Raw genomic sequence first — 16,415 nt, 5'->3', positions numbered from 1 at the left:
TCAGTGCATCTACGGCCCACAGGGAGGTCATTTCTGTGTCCCACATGGGTGCTTGCCTAATGTGGCACCTTTCACTGAAGTGACTCACCGTGCTTTACATCTTAGAATAATGTTCCCGTCATTTACTCGTTTTTCTGTTCGGGTTTTTGGCCATTTTTACTACTTTCTAAACAGCGGTGTACTTGGTGGAGGTCCTTTATACATTTAGAGCAAGTACGAACTTTAATACATAGGTGTGAACATGACCTCTGGCCCCTCACCCTTCCCTCTCTGGCCGTTGGCACCCGACAGGCCCCGCCCAGCTGAGGTCTCGCACCAGCCCCCTTGAACCTTTCCTGCACGTCCCGAAGGCCCTGCAGCCTTCTGCAGCCCCAGGCTCTGGGAGAATCGTTGGTGGCTTTTCTGTAATCTTTTTAATTTTGTGTTTAATGGCTAAGTCCTTTCTCCGCCTGTCCCTTATTCTGTGACTCGGAGTGGGTGACACTTGCTAAGGCCTGTGCTACAGCGGCATTCATTGATAGTCTTCTCTCTCTCTTTAATACATTTTTGAAAAGCACATTTAGGAGGCACTAAATTCCCCTGGCCCCTCTGCCTCCCCGCCCCCCCCTCTCCTTCCTTCTCTCCCGCATTCACTAGAAGCAGCTGAGGTTGCACCGGATGCTGGGGAGAGCTGCCGGCCAGGCCAGTCCGGCAGAGTGAGCACTTGGTCACTGCAGAAAGCCCCCGGCCGTCTGGGGGCACACAGAGCCCACAGGGCGAGATCACACTGTAGCTTCGAGGCGACGATGGAAGATGTAGTCGGCGGGATGTGTCAGGAACAGGCAGGTGACAGGAAGGGAGGGAGAGTTGGCAGGGGAAGGCCGTCGTGGTGAGAGCGCTGTGCACGCGGTCACTGTTAGGTCGTCTCTCTGGGCCCGTCTCCCACCTGGTGATTAACGCGCCTTTTCCGCACAATCGATTTGCGGTCCCTGTCTGGTTTCTGAAGTCTTCCCGTGCTCTTGGGAAGCCCGTTTGTACTGCCCACGAGCCTGTCTACGGGAAACAAGTGAATCACAGAGCGCAGTGAGTTTCCCCGCAGCGCCCGTGCCCGTGGAAGCAGCCCTCAGAGGGGAAGCAGGACGTCCCCAGCGCCCAGAGGTCTCCCTGGGCTCCCCCAGGTCCTGGTGCCCAGCACTTCCAGTGCCACACAGCCTGCTTGCCAGGTTCCCTCCCGGCAGCAGTGGGATCAGGGTGGGCCTGTCACCAGGCGCCTGGGAACTGAATCAACGCTTCTGCCTGCGGCACTGGTCGTCACTTTTGTTTCTCCCCGGTTTTCCACCACGCGGGCATGGCCTGATTCATTCATTCCTGTCGCCGTGGACGGGTCTTGGTGGGGGGTAACCAGTGTTGTGGGCACCTTTTGGGCCGTGAGCCTCCTCGAGCATTGTGGGGGCACAGAGGCGCTTGTTCCCCCCAACCCCTCCAATCCTGCAGGGCCAGCTCCTGCCGCACCCCCGCCCCCCGCCCGATGTCCAGCAGGAGCCAGCACGCCCTTGGCGCTCCCAGCCCTCAGGCTCAGGCACCTTTCCCAGGAGCCTTTGCAAAACCAATCCATGCAGAATCAACTTGTGGAAAATGAATGGAGGGCCCCACAACTCCCTGTCGGCATGCAGGCCGGTGGCTTGGGAGGCACATCGCGAAGGAGTGGAGGGGTTGCTGAGAGCTGCAGGCGTTCCCCCTGCTGGCTCGTGGGACCCTGCTGGAAGCTGTCCTGACATCATGGGGAAATGGGTGACCTGCCCAACATTCAATGTGTATGGGGGGGCATGAGGCCAGTAGACCCCTGGCTGCGGTGGGAAACCTGTAGGAAGGAATGGAAAAAGTAGGAGGGTCTGGCAGGGGCGGCACACGGGGCAGATTGCTGGCCGGAGTGCCTACCTTTACCTGCACTTGCCTGTGCACACCTGGGCACCCCTGCCTTCCCCGGCTCCCCCGGGCACATCTGCCTTCACTGGCTCTGGCCTCGTGGCCTTGGGCAGGTCCCATCCTTCTTTGCACCTCAGTTTCCACCTTTGAGCTGAAGAGATGGGTTAGGTCATCCCACCTGGGCAGCCTAAGAGGCCTTCTCCCAAACAGTGCGGTCTGCAAAGGTCCCAGACCCGGCGGCTGCTCCTGGGAGAGACAGACAGGGACAGCGCCGCAGGCAGCGAGCGTCTGGGTTAATCTAAGCCACAAAATATTTATTACGTTTTTCCCGGGACAGGGGAGTCGGTTCTCCTTCACATCCCTTAATGGTGTGTTGTCCCAGTTTCTAGTTTTCTGTAGAATAGTTCCTCTTCCAGGGACGTCCCGGTGCCCTGTGCTCAGTGGGCAGCCCACTGGCATCGTGACGGACAGCTGAATGCGCCGGGCTTTGCGGGAGAGAGAGCAGCTCTTCGGCTGCAGACCAGTCGGTCCACGAGCTCATTCATTCCGGACACGCCGGGATGCGGGAGGCCGCCTGCAGGAGCTGAAGCAGGTGGACTGAAACCCTGAGGCCGAGAGGGGCAGCTCCCTTTTCCCAGGTGGGGTGCTCCAGGGCACCGGCCACCCTGGGCCCCTTGAAATAAGGCTGCTGAGGGAAGTCCTCCAACGACAGAGGCTCAGTGCCAGTCCAGGGCCGAGCCCCAGCAGGGACAAGCTGTGGGGGTGGGGTGGGGGGGGCTTCCCAGAACTGGAACCAACGGTACTTCTCAGGGCAGCTGGACCGAGCAGAGGCACTGTGGCCCGCTTCCCACCCCCAGGCTTCCCCCAGGAGGTGTTTAAAGACTGGGAGGATGCTGCTTCGTCGGCATGAGGCTGGACACCTCTAAACGGGCACAGGGAAACTGGGACAGAAGCAGGACACCGACCGTCCTTGAAACTCAGAAAGATGGGGCTCTCCTGGGGCGCTGCTGTTGGGACAACAGATGGGAGGGACCAAGGAATGGTGGCAGAGGGGGCCGCCACTGGGTGGATGGACAGGCGGGCGCAGGCCTGGGTCCCCAGAGGGGGATTCCTGGAGGGTGGTGGCCGCGTGGCTCTGACCTTTGAGCCCTCTGTGGGGCGGCAGAAACATGCTCTGGGCTGAGCTCTGCGCAACCTCCTCCCTGGCTGTCTGTGAAGATGTTTCTAGAAATCTGGGAAGTGGTGTTTGGGGGAGGGGGGTGGGAATCTGGGAGAAGGCAGGTGATATCTTGGGGCCTTGCCTTTGAATTTGGGGTTGTAGGCCCCACACCCTGAACACACTAGTTCAGATGATGCAGTTTATTTGGGGTCATGGGGAGAGGCTGGCAGAAGTCAAGGAAAGGGAGGCTTCCCGCCCCGCCCCCCCCCAACCGCGCCCCTCCGCACGTATCTGGGATCTGGATCTGCCCCGGGTCCCTGCCAAAGGAATTATGCCAGCAGGATCCCGCCAGGGCATCCTTCCTCCTCCCAGGGATTATTATGACTTGATTGATTGCCTCCTTTAGTCATTCAACAAGTACTTTGTTCCGCCTCCTGCTTAAGGGCGCAGAGGGGAGCTGCCTCCAGAGCTGCCCCTGGGAGCTACCCGCTCACACTCCATGTGCGTCCTGAAGCACTCAGGCCCCAAACACAACTTTTCTTTTTTTTTTTTTCAACATAAGTGCTTTTAAATGTGGGACAATTATGCAAGTAGGGAAAAAAAGTATCTAGAGCAAATATTTAACTTCGCCTTTGGTATGTTGAAGTCCTAGGCCCTTGCAGCTCTCTCAGGCATGCCCTGTGAAATTGACTTAAAATATTTGTAAAGTATGTATTAAAGTTATGTATATAATACATGAAATAGTGTAGACCATATATCATCTACACAGAGGCAGCCGCGTGGGGGACATAGCTTTAGACCAGCTTTAGAGGGCAGACCCTGGAGGGAAGAAAACGCCCCATCCAGAGTATTGGCACACTCAGGACCGGAGCCCTCCGTGGCTGACCCGGAGACACCCAGCACGCGCAGGCTGCAGTCCCCAGGGCATTGTTGGGGCCTGGAGGGAAGTTCTCCGCCGGCCGCTGCTGCGCAGGGTTGGGCGGAGTGAATCCGCCGGGCCTCAGTTCGGGACAAACTCCTTTCGGTTCCGGCGAACTTAGTGATCCCCCGAGTCCAGGATGCGATCGGGTTCTGGGCGTCTCTTGAGGGCGCTTTTGGCCTCTAGGGTTCACCTGAGTGGTTGGCGTTTATTCCTCAGGCCCCATCCCCCACCTTTCTTGGACCCAGGCGCCCCGGCGGAAGGTGCCTGGGAGCCGCTGGCGGCGCAGCACCCAGGCACAAAGTTTTCTGTGCTCTGCACACCTCGCGATGTGTAGGGGCCTCAGTATTTCCGAATCCTATGAACGTAAAATACTCCAGGGCGGGCCCCAGTCGCGTTCTCTAATCGCACAGACAAGCCAGGCTTTACAAAACAGGGGACTTTCTGGTCCGCCGGGTTTCTTCGGGGAGGGGGGCGGCTGCCGCGCAGCGAGGGCGGGGAGGGGCGGGGCAGCCCCGGGCTCTTGCCCCGCCGGCGTTGCTACAACAGACTCGCGCGCAGCTCCAGAGCTGGAGACGCCGGCCGGAGCAGGTGGGGCAGGTGGGGCGGGCCCACGGTCTCGCTGGGGTAGACTTCCGCGCAGGTCGCCCGCACCGGTCCGGGCCGCGCGCTCCCCTGTTGGCAATAGGACCCCTCCCCCATCCTCCCCAGCCACCACCGCCAGCGCAGGGCCGAGGGGAGGAACGGCTGAGTCGCCCGGGAGAGGAGCGCCGAGCCTCCCGCAGCAGCGCGGGGCGGGGCCGCGGCGTCCCCTCCCCCACCCCGGACACCTGAGCGGCGGAGCGGCTAGGGCTCCCGCGCTACAGCCGGGCTGGGCGCGGCGCCGCTCGGGTCCCCGCGGCCGAGCCAGGTGCGAGCGGACGCCGGCCCTCCCCAGGGACCTCCGACCTGCCCCGACTCCCTGAGATCTGGCTGAGGCCCGGCACCAGGTAAGGCGGTGGCCGGGGACGCGGGGCGGGGGTGGCTGGGGCAGCCAGCGCGAGCTGGGAATGACTGTAGGTGGCCCTAGGGCGCCGGACCCAGTACGCCGGCTGCATTTTGGGTGCGTTTGGACTCCGGGAGCACCAACTATCGGGTAAGCGCAGTCCTGGACTCGTAGAGTCTGGGGATGGGGGCGGGGTTGGAGAGAGGGTTTTGCGCGTCGGGTGGAGGTCGCTTCTCTATGGAGAACCGCCCCCCCCCCCCCCCCCCCCCCCCCCCCCCCCCCCCCCCCNACCCGCCCCCCCCCCCCGCAACCCCCGCCCCTCCCCTCCCGCGCTTCTGGTTTAGGACTGGTTGAAAATGGTTTGGAAGTGGCCTGGGCTCAGAGCTCGGACCAGCCCCTTTGTCCTCGCGCGTGGACACCCTCACCCCTAGGACTTCCCGCGTTTCCCCCTGCGACAACACAGGTGGATCTACCTTCATCCCCTCCCCCCACCCGGGGGTCTCTGCTGTTCGTCGTCCCTCCCCGCCCAGCGCGCGAGGCCGAGGACCCGGCGCGGGGCCGCCAGGGGGCGCGCGGGGGGCGGGGACTCGCGCTGCGGTCGCAAGGTCCCTGGAGACCCTGCCACGGTCATCTCGCCCTGTACTAGCGCCCAGAGCCACTATCCAGGTTCGCGCGACTGGTGCATCGGGCCCTGGAAGGCCAGGGTCGACGTACCTGCTGCTAGGCCCTGGGGTCACAGATCGGGCACCTGGGTTCCCGGGGTCATGCAGAGTCCCCGCCAAGTGCTCGGTTTTGCCAGCCTCGTGCCCCTCCGGGTAGGAGTCCTGGCCGGTGCAGGTAGCGGCCCCTGCGTCCCGCCGCCGCCGCCCGTGAATTATGCAGGAGGCTGGCACCGGAGCGCTGGAGTCGCTCAAGTTTCCCTTGGCAACTTTCGCCCGGGCATCCCTTCTCCCGGGTCTGGGCCGCTCCACCGGCGCAGCCCGGGGCCCAGGAGCTTCCGCAGGGCGGCCGGGGCGCGGGACGCGCTCCCGGAGACACCCACCACTCACTTGCACCCGAGCTGGGGCTGGATCACATGAGCAGGTGCGACCCAGCGGAGGGCCTCGCCGCCTGGTTCGGAGGGTGCGGAGCTGCCCTCCGGGCGGGTCTGCGGGCCAGCTGTCCGCGTGGGATTGGGAGGGCAGGCAGGCGGCGCGAGGATTGCGTTTCTGTGGGGCTAGGGCCATCCAGAGCGGGTTTGGGAGGGAGGCCAGTGCTGGTGACAGTGGCTCTAGCAGCTGAACTCTGAAAGCGACCCTGGGCAGCGAGGCCTGAGAATACGGGCTCGGCTCTCAGCTGGGAGCTCAGGCCCCTGTACTTGGGGGGTTCCAGGCCGCTGCTGTGGGCCCTGTGGAAATTGGAGGCAGTAAATTGAATAGTTGCATGACCTCTTTTTGTTGGAAACTCAAGTTGGAATTAATGAGGTCAATCACTAATTAAAGTAAGCGCCAAGAAGCAGAGAGGTAATTTCGGAAGCCCTCCGTCGGGGCAGGGGAACGGGGCTCTGCCTGGGGCGACTTTGCTGATCCCCCCCACCCCCCGGGTGAGCCCCTGTGTCCACATTAAGCAGTGATGAGCGAGACCTGCTGGGGGAAGGGGGAACAGACCCTGGGGGCCGCTGTCCTTCTGGACCCGAGTTTCCACACCACTGTTGGTGACAGCCTGGCTGGTAAGACAACAGCCTTGGTAAGAGGGTCGGACCTTGTCTGCCTGGAGCCCCAAGCCCGCGGGGGTGATTAAGGAGGGGTAGCTGATGTGGCCGGAAGTCAGCATCCTTCAGGGGGCCTGTGAAGGACCCCGTCTTCATATAGTAGGTGTCTCCCTGGTGGCTGGGTGGGGGACTGTCTGGGGAGCAGCGCTCTGAAGGCCCCTGGCCCCATTTATTGTGCCGCGGTTTTTCTGGTTTTCCTAGAAGGAAGAGTTGGGTGGGACGACGGCTTTTTAGGGGTCCCTTGGAAAGAGGCTATAACTCCTCAGTGAGGGAAAGGCCCCCAAAAGGCAAGTCCCAGGAAGCACCAGGCTGCTTTGAACATGTTAGACCCCATTTGGGTGGGGATAGAATGGGGCGTCTTGGTGTCCTCTGGCCCCACACAGTTTGCTTCAGAAAGCCCAGGTTGGGTTCGAGTGAGTTTGCAAGAGGTGCCCTTTCCCTCATTTATTTGACAAGTGCTTGGACTGTGTTCAAGGGCCCCCCCCCCACTGGCGTCTAGGGGTCATCCTGTGAAGGTGACTTGGTCCAGGCCTGGTGGGGACCCTCCCTGCCTAGGAGGAGCCTGGTCCCCGGAGGCCGGGGTCAGGTGTGAGGAATCCTGCCACGAGAAAGATGAAGGCGCTCGGAGACTGCCTTGCGTTTTATGTTTCATCAGTTATGGGAAAATGTGGAAGTGAATCTGGAAACTAAGGGGAAGAGGCCAGGAGCTGATCGGTGTACAGGAAAACACCAGCACACCCCGCTTGTATAGAGAAGTCTGTCTTTATCTTACGTGCTTTATTTCCAAATAGGTAACCAGGGCCTAAATGACACTGTCCCAGGGGGTCCTTTTCCTATCAGTGAGCAAGGGGGACTTTTCCAGAGTGGGGTTCAGTGTGGGAGCTACTGAGGGGGCCTCCTGCTGCAGAGGTCCCTGGGGAAGGCTCCTGTCTGGGTCCCCGGCTCTGAGCCCTGAACTCTGTCTCCCCCTGAACCCCAGCCTCCTGCCTGGTTCTCTGAAGGCCCAGGGTCCAGGAGCCCCCAGCTAGAACAGCCTGCAGAACCATACCTGTGCCTTGTCTAAAGCCCCAGGGAGGGGACAGGTGACTTTGGGCCAGTCTACGGAATCCTCTTCTTTGACAGATGGGGGGTTGGCAGGGGGTGGGGAGGAAAGCACCCCAAACAAATGCTGGCTGTTTTCATTTTCGTGGCCCAGCCCCTCACCTGGGCACGAGCTGAGAGACCCTGGAGCAAGTGGGTGGAGGGCTCAGAGCCTGGATCCCACAGGCTGGGGCACCCTTGTGACCATGCACCGGACCCACTGTCCCAAATGAGGGGCGGGCCTGCCCTTCTCTGCCGGTCAGAGGTCGTCTAGGGAATGTCGGGTTTTCCTGCGCCTTGAAAAAAATGATTGCAACAGGAGGGCCTGGTGCAAGGCCAAGGGGAGCTGCAGGTGCCCTGGAACTTCCAGGCCAGTGGGGAGGGGAGGCGGGATTGGCCAATCAGCGAGTAGTGGGACAGGGCTGTGACAGAGGTGACCACTTGGTGCTGTAGGGCACAGAGAGGGTCCCCAGCCCAGTCTGGGGAAGAGAGAGTGCGGGGCCGTAAAACCCTGGGCAGAGGAGGGTCTGCCTGAGCTGACTGGCGTGAATGGTCGGCTTCCTCTCCCAAGGCTGGGTCATTGTAGTCACCAGTGTCCCTGGGCCCATCCCACCCCACCCCACCCCACGGGCACCAAGATTCGCTGGTTAGAAAATGCTTGTCTTGCCCTGGCTGGTGTAGCTCAGTGGATTGAGCACGGGCCTGTGAACCAGATGATCGCGGTTCGATTCCCAGTCAGGGCACGTGCCTGGGTTGCAGGCCAGTTCCCAGCAGGGGGTGCACGAGAAGCAACCATACATTGATGTTTCTCTTCCTCTCTCCTTCCCTTCCCGTCTAAAAGTAAATAAATAAAATATTAAAAAAAGAAAGAAAGAAAATGCTTGTCTTGTTCCTGAGGCGTAACAAAGAGCTACCTGCAGTCAGGGAAAGAGAACCACGGTTTCCGATCAGCCTTTGTGATGGGAAACACCCATTTTTTTCTTTGAAAGTGAATTTGAGACACATTGGGAGCAGCTAGTGAGTGCTAATGCCCCGGGCTGCAGTGATATTGAGGTCTGTCTTCCGGGACAGAGACTCATGTGGCGTGAGCCTCCCTCCACTCCAGAGGCCTCCAGTTCTGGCCGAGCCGAGTGCCCGCCCAGGCCTGGGGACAGCCACAGGGTCACTCTTGCTGCGTGGGTGGGGCTGGGCCAGCTGAGTCCCAAGTCACCTCCTAGGAGAGCAAGGCCCTCAAAGCCCTGGGCTGTGGCGGGTGTGGGAAGCTGAGGTGACAGCAGGCTCCCTGGGATTTCGGGAGGCTGCGGGAGGGGCGGGACTGTGACAGACCAGGACAGTTGTCCTGGGAGGTTTCCCAGGGTTCTCAGCGGTGGCCTGTGGAGTGAGCCCATGTACTCCTAATGGCAAAGCTGGGCCTTGGGTGAGGGGCTCCTGGCCACCCTCCCAAAAGTTCTGACTGAGGCTAGACTGGGGCCTCCCAGAGGGACCCGCCCCCGGAGGTCTAGGGGCGCCCTTGGAGACGTGCTCGGGGTTTCAAGGGGAAGGACGCTGGCCCGAGTCCTGGGCGACCCACGGGAGGTGCCCAGTAGGTGGGTGAGGCTTGCAGGCCCGCAGGGGCTGCGCCTGGGTGGGGCAGCCTTTACCCGAGTTTCTTTTGGCCCCTCCGTTCCCTGAAAGGGTGGTTTTTCAAAAAGTCTGTCTTCTTGGAGGCTTCTTGCCCCATTTCATATGAAAAATCCAAACCCTCACCCGCCTTCTGGCTGCCGTTGTCATAGGAGAGCTCTCGTGCAGGTTTAGGCCGACGGCTAAAGTTGTTCTTCATCGGTTTAAATATTTGCACAGGATGTCGAACCCCATCTGCGAGGTCAATATTGACATTTAAAGTGACTGTTGCCTGAAGAAGAAAAAGGCCTCGTGGACCCGCACACCAGTGTGGGGACTGGCGGTGGGGGGTGGGGGAGGGCGGGCGTGAGGGGGAAAAACCGTCATGGGAAAAACACAATAGAATATAAACTGTCCACAAAATAAGGTAAGTGTTGCGTCACCGTCACCGCAGTGTGTCCGCTGCCCTGCCGAGCGGGACCTGCCACCTGCCGTCCCTGACGGACCCGAGGGAGGGGAGGGCTGCTCGCTGCCCCTCCCCCTCAGATCTCTAGGTCGGCCTTCCCGTTTGTGAGTCCTCTCGAGCCAATCTTCTTTTATTAACCAGTGTAACGCTTTTCTGCAAGGAAGATACACACGTATTAGCTTTTGCTAGCATTTCCTGTGACTCAGGTCGCGTGGCATTGAAACACTGTGCCGGGCATGCAGAAAGCAGAAAGCTCCGGGCCCTGGGGAGACGGGAGGGGGTTCAGAAACGGGAAAGGAAGTGTCGCTGGGGGTTTGCACTACAGCCGAGGCGGACGCGCCCCCTCTGTTTGGCGGAATCTGGGAGCCTGTCCCCGGGGCACACCCCTGAACCCCGAGGTTCCCGAAGGCCTTTGGGGTGTGAAGCCCGGGAGGGGCTGCTGGGGAAGGGGCACCGGGGCCTTTCTGACTGATCTGCTGTGAAGGGCCAGGCCCCGGTGCGGTGAGTGCGGTGCCGGGCGGGGAAGCGGAGAAACGGGCGGGATTGCGCTGCACCCTGGGGCTCCCTCCAGGTCTGCAGCCCTGGAGGCGGGGATCCTACTCCCGCTGTCCTGGCGCGGTTCCCGCCCGTGAGTCCCCGCTTCCTCCCCAGGCTTCGAGCGGGACAAACGGGAACCAGGTGGATTCCTGGGCAGGGCGGGGAGTGGCCGGAGGCCAGGACCCTGGGGCTGGCCCCGTGCTGTGCGGGGGCTCCGGCGGCCCCGTGGTCCATCTTTCTGAGGGCCGGACAGGGCAGCGGGCCCTGTGGAGACCCGGGGACCAGGGAGAGGCTCCCACCTCCTGAGCGACGCTGAAGGCCGGCCTGGGACTGGGGAGCGAGTCTTTGAACCTTCCTGAAAATTCAGCTTGGGACCCCTTCCCTGGGGAGGAGGAACTGGGGTGGGGCGGGGGGGTCCTTCCGATGTCACAGGGCACAGCCACTCCTGTCTGGGGCTTTCCCTGCCCCACGCTCTCCCCCAGCCTCCGACACACACCGTCTTCCTCATTTCCACCAACTGTTCAGCACGCCCATCTTCCTGTGCGGGGGTTTGGCCAACCTGGCCCATGGCAGGCGTGGTCCCTGCTGCCTGCAGGGCCCCAGTGACCCATGCCTGCAGCAGCAGGTGGGCCCCCAAGGAAATAGCGGGTCCTGCTTCTCTCCCTATCTTGGGGTCCTGAGGGGCCCACCGGGTGCCCAGCAGGCCCAGGGCATGTTTGTGGAGCACGGCATTCGGCAGGAGAGCGTCCCGGGCCGGCTGCAGAACGGGCCAGCCTCTGCCAGCAACTCTCCCTCCTGCGTGTACTTGGCACCGCCTGCAAGTCACAGAACCAGTCGGGCCACCAGCCTGCCAGTTCTCAGTAGCTCAGTGTCACAGGCCTCAGGTGGCACGGGAACGTCCGCCCACCGAGCCTTCCCTTCCCTGGGTGCGTTGGCTGAAGCTGCACAGCTGGGGACTGGCTGGGGAAACCAGCAGCCGTGGGTAAACGGCGACTTTCCTGGGGACACAACGGGGTCCGGGTGGAGCCGGGGCTGGAATTCCTGAGGACGGTTCTGAAGCTGGGCCCGCGCTGTCCCGGGTGTCGTCACCCAGCCCGCGGTGGGTGGGGGCCCCGAATGTAAGCCAGCGCTCAGCAGACAGAGGTCCCTGTTCCCCAAATGCGGGGTGCACAGGTGCTTCTGTCACCCCGACATCTGATGAAGGAGTGTCCCTGGTCCCCAGCCCGCGGTGGAGGGAGGCCACATTCTCAGTTTTCAATCTGCCGTCCTGGGGCAGCTGTGGGGTCCCAAGTCCGTTCAGTCAGGAGACGCCGCCGGCCATTGGCCAAAGTGGCGATTGACCACCTTTGTCATCATCTCTTGGCCCAGAGACTGAGGTTCTGCGGCACACCAAAATACATGAATTTCGCCATTCTGAAAAAAATCGGTTAAACTTTGATTTGCTCCCACTGGATGGCTGCTGTCATTTTTTATTTGACAGCCTAAGGGAGAGGGGACAGTGCCCCCAGGAAGGGGTCGAGTGTCACACAGTTCACACGTTCCAACGGTTGAAACCCGCTGGCTAAAGGGATTGAAAGACTGTCCCAGGCCACCTGGTTTTCGTGTCGTCCGACTCTTTGGGCTCCCTCCCGGGGCTGTCCGCAGCTGGCCTGGGGCCTGCGGTGCCTGTGTGGACTTGGGCAGTGTCCCTCCTGCCCCCTCCCTGACTCTGTCCTGTCTCTTGGCCCTGCAGCGGGTGACTGTTCCCAGCAACTCCTGTCCCTTGTCTTGTTACTGAGGGTGCATCCTCTGTGAAGTTTAGTTGAGGGTTGCAGAGGGCCATTGGGTGGTCCTCACTCTGTGAGGGACAGAGGGACCGGCTGGCTGGTGGCAGAGTCTAGGGCAGTGGGGTGTGGGCTTGGGGCGGCCGGCAGCCGGCTGGGTGCCCGGCTGGAGTTTGACGGGGGCGGGATGCGTCCCTGCTGAAGGCATAGCTTGTGTGTCTGATGTCACCCAAAGCGCATCTCTGCGGCGATGACAGTGGGGACCAGGCAGTTCCTTTGTGGCGCTGGAAGGGCGAGAAGGGTTGACCGTGTGTGGGGGGGTGTCTGCCGGGGGGACAGAGGCACCGAGGAGGAGGCGCAGCCAGGTCATGGAAGACAGAGCTGTCCGCGGACCCCGACGCAGCGATGGTCTCTTGCAGAGACCGGGCTGTGGGTGGGAAGAGGGGCCGATGACTGATGGGTGGTCTCCAGTCCCGCCAGTCTTTGAGCCATTGGTCCCCCAGCGTGCTGGCCTGGATCTCAGTGCCCCCCCCCCCGACTGCCCTTTGGGGAAAGGTTGTTTGCAGGAGCTGGAGGAGAGGATCGCGGGTAAAGGGCTCCATGCCCAGAAAACCCCAGGCCCGTTCTCGTCCCCAGGCCACTTGCGTCGCCCCTGCAGTGGGAGGAGCATCCGTACCGGCCGGGCCTCTCCCTTCCCTGTGCTGCGTCGGGGGGCCCTGGCTAGAGGGGGAGCGGGAGTGCTCAGCAGAGGGTCCCCAGAAGTTCCAAAGTGACCTGCGGGGCCACTGAGTGTGGGGGACCACGGGCACAGAAGTGGCCTTCGTCCGAACGCTCAGATTTGCAGGGGGCACCGGTGGACGAGCCGACGTGCTCTGGGCGCGGGTGTGTCCGGCGTATGCCCGGGGCCCAGGGGAAGGCCTGGTGCTTGGCTCAGGGACCAGGCCCTGTGATGTCCCCATGTGGGGTGTGGGGACAGGGGTCAGGACGTGGGGTGTGGGGACAGGGGTCAGGACGCCCCCTGCCTCCTGAAAGCTTTGCCTGGGGGGCACCCTGATGAAGAACTACTTAAGAAATCGGTTTTGATCACGTTGCCTGCCCCGTAGGTTGGCACCGCCTGTACTGTTCTCAGAAAGGGCTTCCGTCCTCCTCCGGAGCCTTCGAGCTGGTGCCCCAGTTGCTCTCCCAGCCTGTGTTGAGGGGATCATCCTTGGGCAGGGCAGCCCTTCCCAGGAGGGTCGTCGTTAGGCGCCGCTGGGTCTGCCAATTTCAGGGCAGAGGATCACGCTGTGATCCCCCAGCCTGGCATGAGAGCTTCCTGTGCCCCCACCCTAGAGCATCTGGTCCCGGCCAACCCAGCGGGCGGGCGGGGTCTCTCCTCTGAACCAGAGTGTCCCCTCTGATTCCGAGACCACCCTCCAGCACGTCGGCCACGGGCCCTCCGTTTCCCGAACTTCCTGGTTCCCCGGTTCTTCACGACGGGTCGCCCGTCCGCTCCTGGCTGATTTGCAGACGCTCCCTATTTTCCGGATCCGACTTCGACCTGGTCTGGTGGGTCTTTTCACTTTTCATCTGACGGGACGTGGCTGTCTGTCGTCTAGAAGTTTTATGTTCCCATGTGGTCAAGTTCACTGTTTTTCCCCCCAAACGATGTTTGCCTTTCAGATAACCCCTGTTGTCACAGGCCATTCCTCCAGCCTCTGCTATCATTTAATATTTTTCATTAGTTTTTTAATGTTTTATTTATTTATTTTTTAGGTTTTATTTATTTATCTTTAGAGGGGAAGGGAAGGAGAGAGGGAGAGAAACATCAATGTATGGTTGCCTCTCGTTCGTCCCCTGCTGGGAATTGGCCTGCAACTCTGGCACGTGCCCTGACTGGGAATCGAATCACGATCCTTTGGTTCGTAGGCCCGTGCTCAATCCACTGAGGTATGCCAGCCAGGGCAGATTTTTTTTTTTTGAACTCCAGTGTGAGGCAAGGGTCTGACTGTCTCTCTTTGCACCGAAGGACCTGCTCCAGCCTGTTTTTTGGTCACCGCCCCGCCCTCTGCCGTCTGTCCTGGGTCCAGCTCCCAGGTGCATCTGGGGTTGGTCGTCGGCTGGGCTGGGCTGTCTCTTGACCCGAGCGCGAAGTCCACGCGGGGTGTTTGCAGTCCCTCAGAAACAAGCTTTGATCCCGGCTGTGTTATCTCCGTTAGACCCGGGCAGCCACGCTGCGAATCACCCCACTTTGTGGTGGAGTGTGGTTCAGAGGGGTTGGAGTGCCTGAGGCACCCAGGCAGCCTGTGGGTCTGACTCAGATGCGGGGACCCCACTGCTCAGGCCCTGCAGTGATGCTGAGTGGGGTGTCTCGGGTTCAGCGTCTGGGGCAGCTGCTCCCCCCGACGAGGGGCCCCCGGCCAGCGCCGGCGGTTCTGTCAGTGGTTGTGCCGTGCGGGGTGGCGGCCGCCAGCCGTAACTGGCTACTGACCTGGAAACCGGACAAGCGCCCCAGGTTGAAATGATGGTGTTTTGCATATAAAATGGCCGGTTAAATAAAATAGGAGTATTCATTTCAACTGCTTCTTTCTCTTCTCTTTAAAAGTGTGGCTCTTAGGAAATTTAAAATTGCCTCCGTGCCAGAATCCTGTCGCCGTCAGCACTCACCAGTTTGCCACGTGGCTCCCTGGGCGCTGGCTCTGCCTCCCAAGTTCTCAGCCCCCGGGCCCTGGCCCCCGGCTCCCCAGGCTTCTCCCTTGTCACCCCCGCCATCATCTTTCCCGTCACCCAGCATCCCCCGGGCCCTGGGTGGGCAGGCAGGTCCTAGGGCTGCTGGGCGTCTGGGCTGGAAACCCCCGTGGGCTCCCAGCGAAATGGAATGTGAGGCCTGGAACACAGTCAGCGGCCGGGGGCGGAGTCTCTGCTCTCCCCGGGGGGGAGGAAGTACCCCTGAGGTGACAGCCCGTGGGCCAGGCTCGCCCTGCCACACCTGATAAGGCCTAAACGAGTTTCGGAAAGGGCCACCTGTTGATGCCACAGTGAATAAATGCTCGTTAAACGATCCCTGTGAACCATGCGTCACGTGAAACAGTTACCTGGGTCTGTGCCGCTGGCTTACTTGCTTCTGCTGCTGCTGTGTGCAGGGCTCAGGGTGGGGGCGCCCGGCAGCCCCCTCCCAGGTCACCTGCTGCCGTGGTGGGGACCTTGGCAGCCTTGGGGGCCGCCAGGGCTCCCTTCTCACCCCGTGAGCACCGGAAGTGGGGGTGGAGTTGCCAGACTGCGTGTCCCGTGGCGGGGCTCCAGCGGGCTGACTACCCCCGTCCCTGGGGGATGGCCACCAGGTGGCCACCGGGGGCAGCGGAGCGTGCGACTCTGTGGGGCCTTCTTGGCCCTCCGATGGATTCTCTGACGTGGACGTGCTTTTGTGCCTTTGAAAGCTTATCCTGCCATCTCTTATTGAAGAGGGAGAAGCGGGGGGGGGGGGGGGACTATTCATTAGTAATCCAGCCAGGGGCCCTTTCTAGAAAGCCGGAGTTGTGGTTGTCACCGCCATGTGACCATTGGGACGACGCTGCTGGGAACAGCCGTGCGCTGGCTTTGGTTTGAACACCCGTTCCCGCTTGGGCAGAAGCGGGCTCCTAGCTTCCGGAAGGTCCTTTGTGGATGGGAGGGAGGTGTTGGCATTCCTTCCCCCATGTGTGGGCGCCTTTGGGGGGGGGTGCCCCCCTGGGCCCCATCGTCCAGCCCCCAGGACGCCAGGGTGCCCTCTCCTTCCTTCCGGTTTCACAGGATCAGCTGGGACACAGGCAGCCGCCCAGAAGAACCCCCAGGCTGGGGCAGGCTGGCTCTGCCCCTGCGGCCCTGGCTCCAAGCCCGGGACTCGGGCCTCTCTGCGCTTGGGGCATTTCCTGAGGGTGAGGAAGCTGGTTCAGAACCCTTCACCATCCTGATTTCAGCCTCCGGGGTGGGATGAGTAGTTCCAAAAATAGAGGCAGGCCCCAGCGGGCAAACGTTTTGGTGGTTCAGTGACGTCCTTGTTCTTTGTGGGGACAGCGAAGATCCCTCAAACGCGGAGGCCTGTCCCGTTTCCTAGAAGCCAGTCGCTGCCTTTTCTTTTAACCGTTGAGATGTATCTCACCCGCCGTAAGACTCGCCCATGGACAGGGCGCAACGAGGGGTGTTTCTGCTCTGGCATTCTCGCAGGGTTGGGCAGCCAGCTTCGGGACCTCTGCGTCCCCTGCCGCCGGCCCCTGCCGCTCGGGGACCGCCCAGG

General features: G+C 61.5%; 1 protein-coding gene across 5 annotated transcripts in view; it reads left to right on the top strand.

Annotated features, from left to right (window-relative positions):
- The first annotated feature begins 4,549 nt into the window (after positions 1–4,549).
- SHANK2 (SH3 and multiple ankyrin repeat domains 2) overlaps positions 4,550–16,415 on the top strand; it is a 285,739-nt gene continuing 273,873 nt past the window's right edge. For all 5 annotated transcript variants that reach the window (XM_037062593.1, XM_037062592.1, XM_037062594.1 and 2 more), the window contains exon 1: positions 4,550–4,972. The gene's annotated coding sequence lies outside the window, so the exon portion shown is untranslated. The remainder of the gene's footprint in view (positions 4,973–16,415) is intronic.

Source organism: Sturnira hondurensis, unplaced genomic scaffold (genome assembly GCF_014824575.4).
Source record: "Sturnira hondurensis isolate 20B ecotype Veracruz unplaced genomic scaffold, ASM1482457v3 Scaffold0014099, whole genome shotgun sequence".
NCBI classification, from domain to species: Eukaryota; Metazoa; Chordata; class Mammalia; order Chiroptera; family Phyllostomidae; genus Sturnira; species Sturnira hondurensis.
The sequence above is the reverse complement of the archived record's forward strand: the minus strand, read 5'-3'. Positions and strand labels throughout refer to the sequence as shown.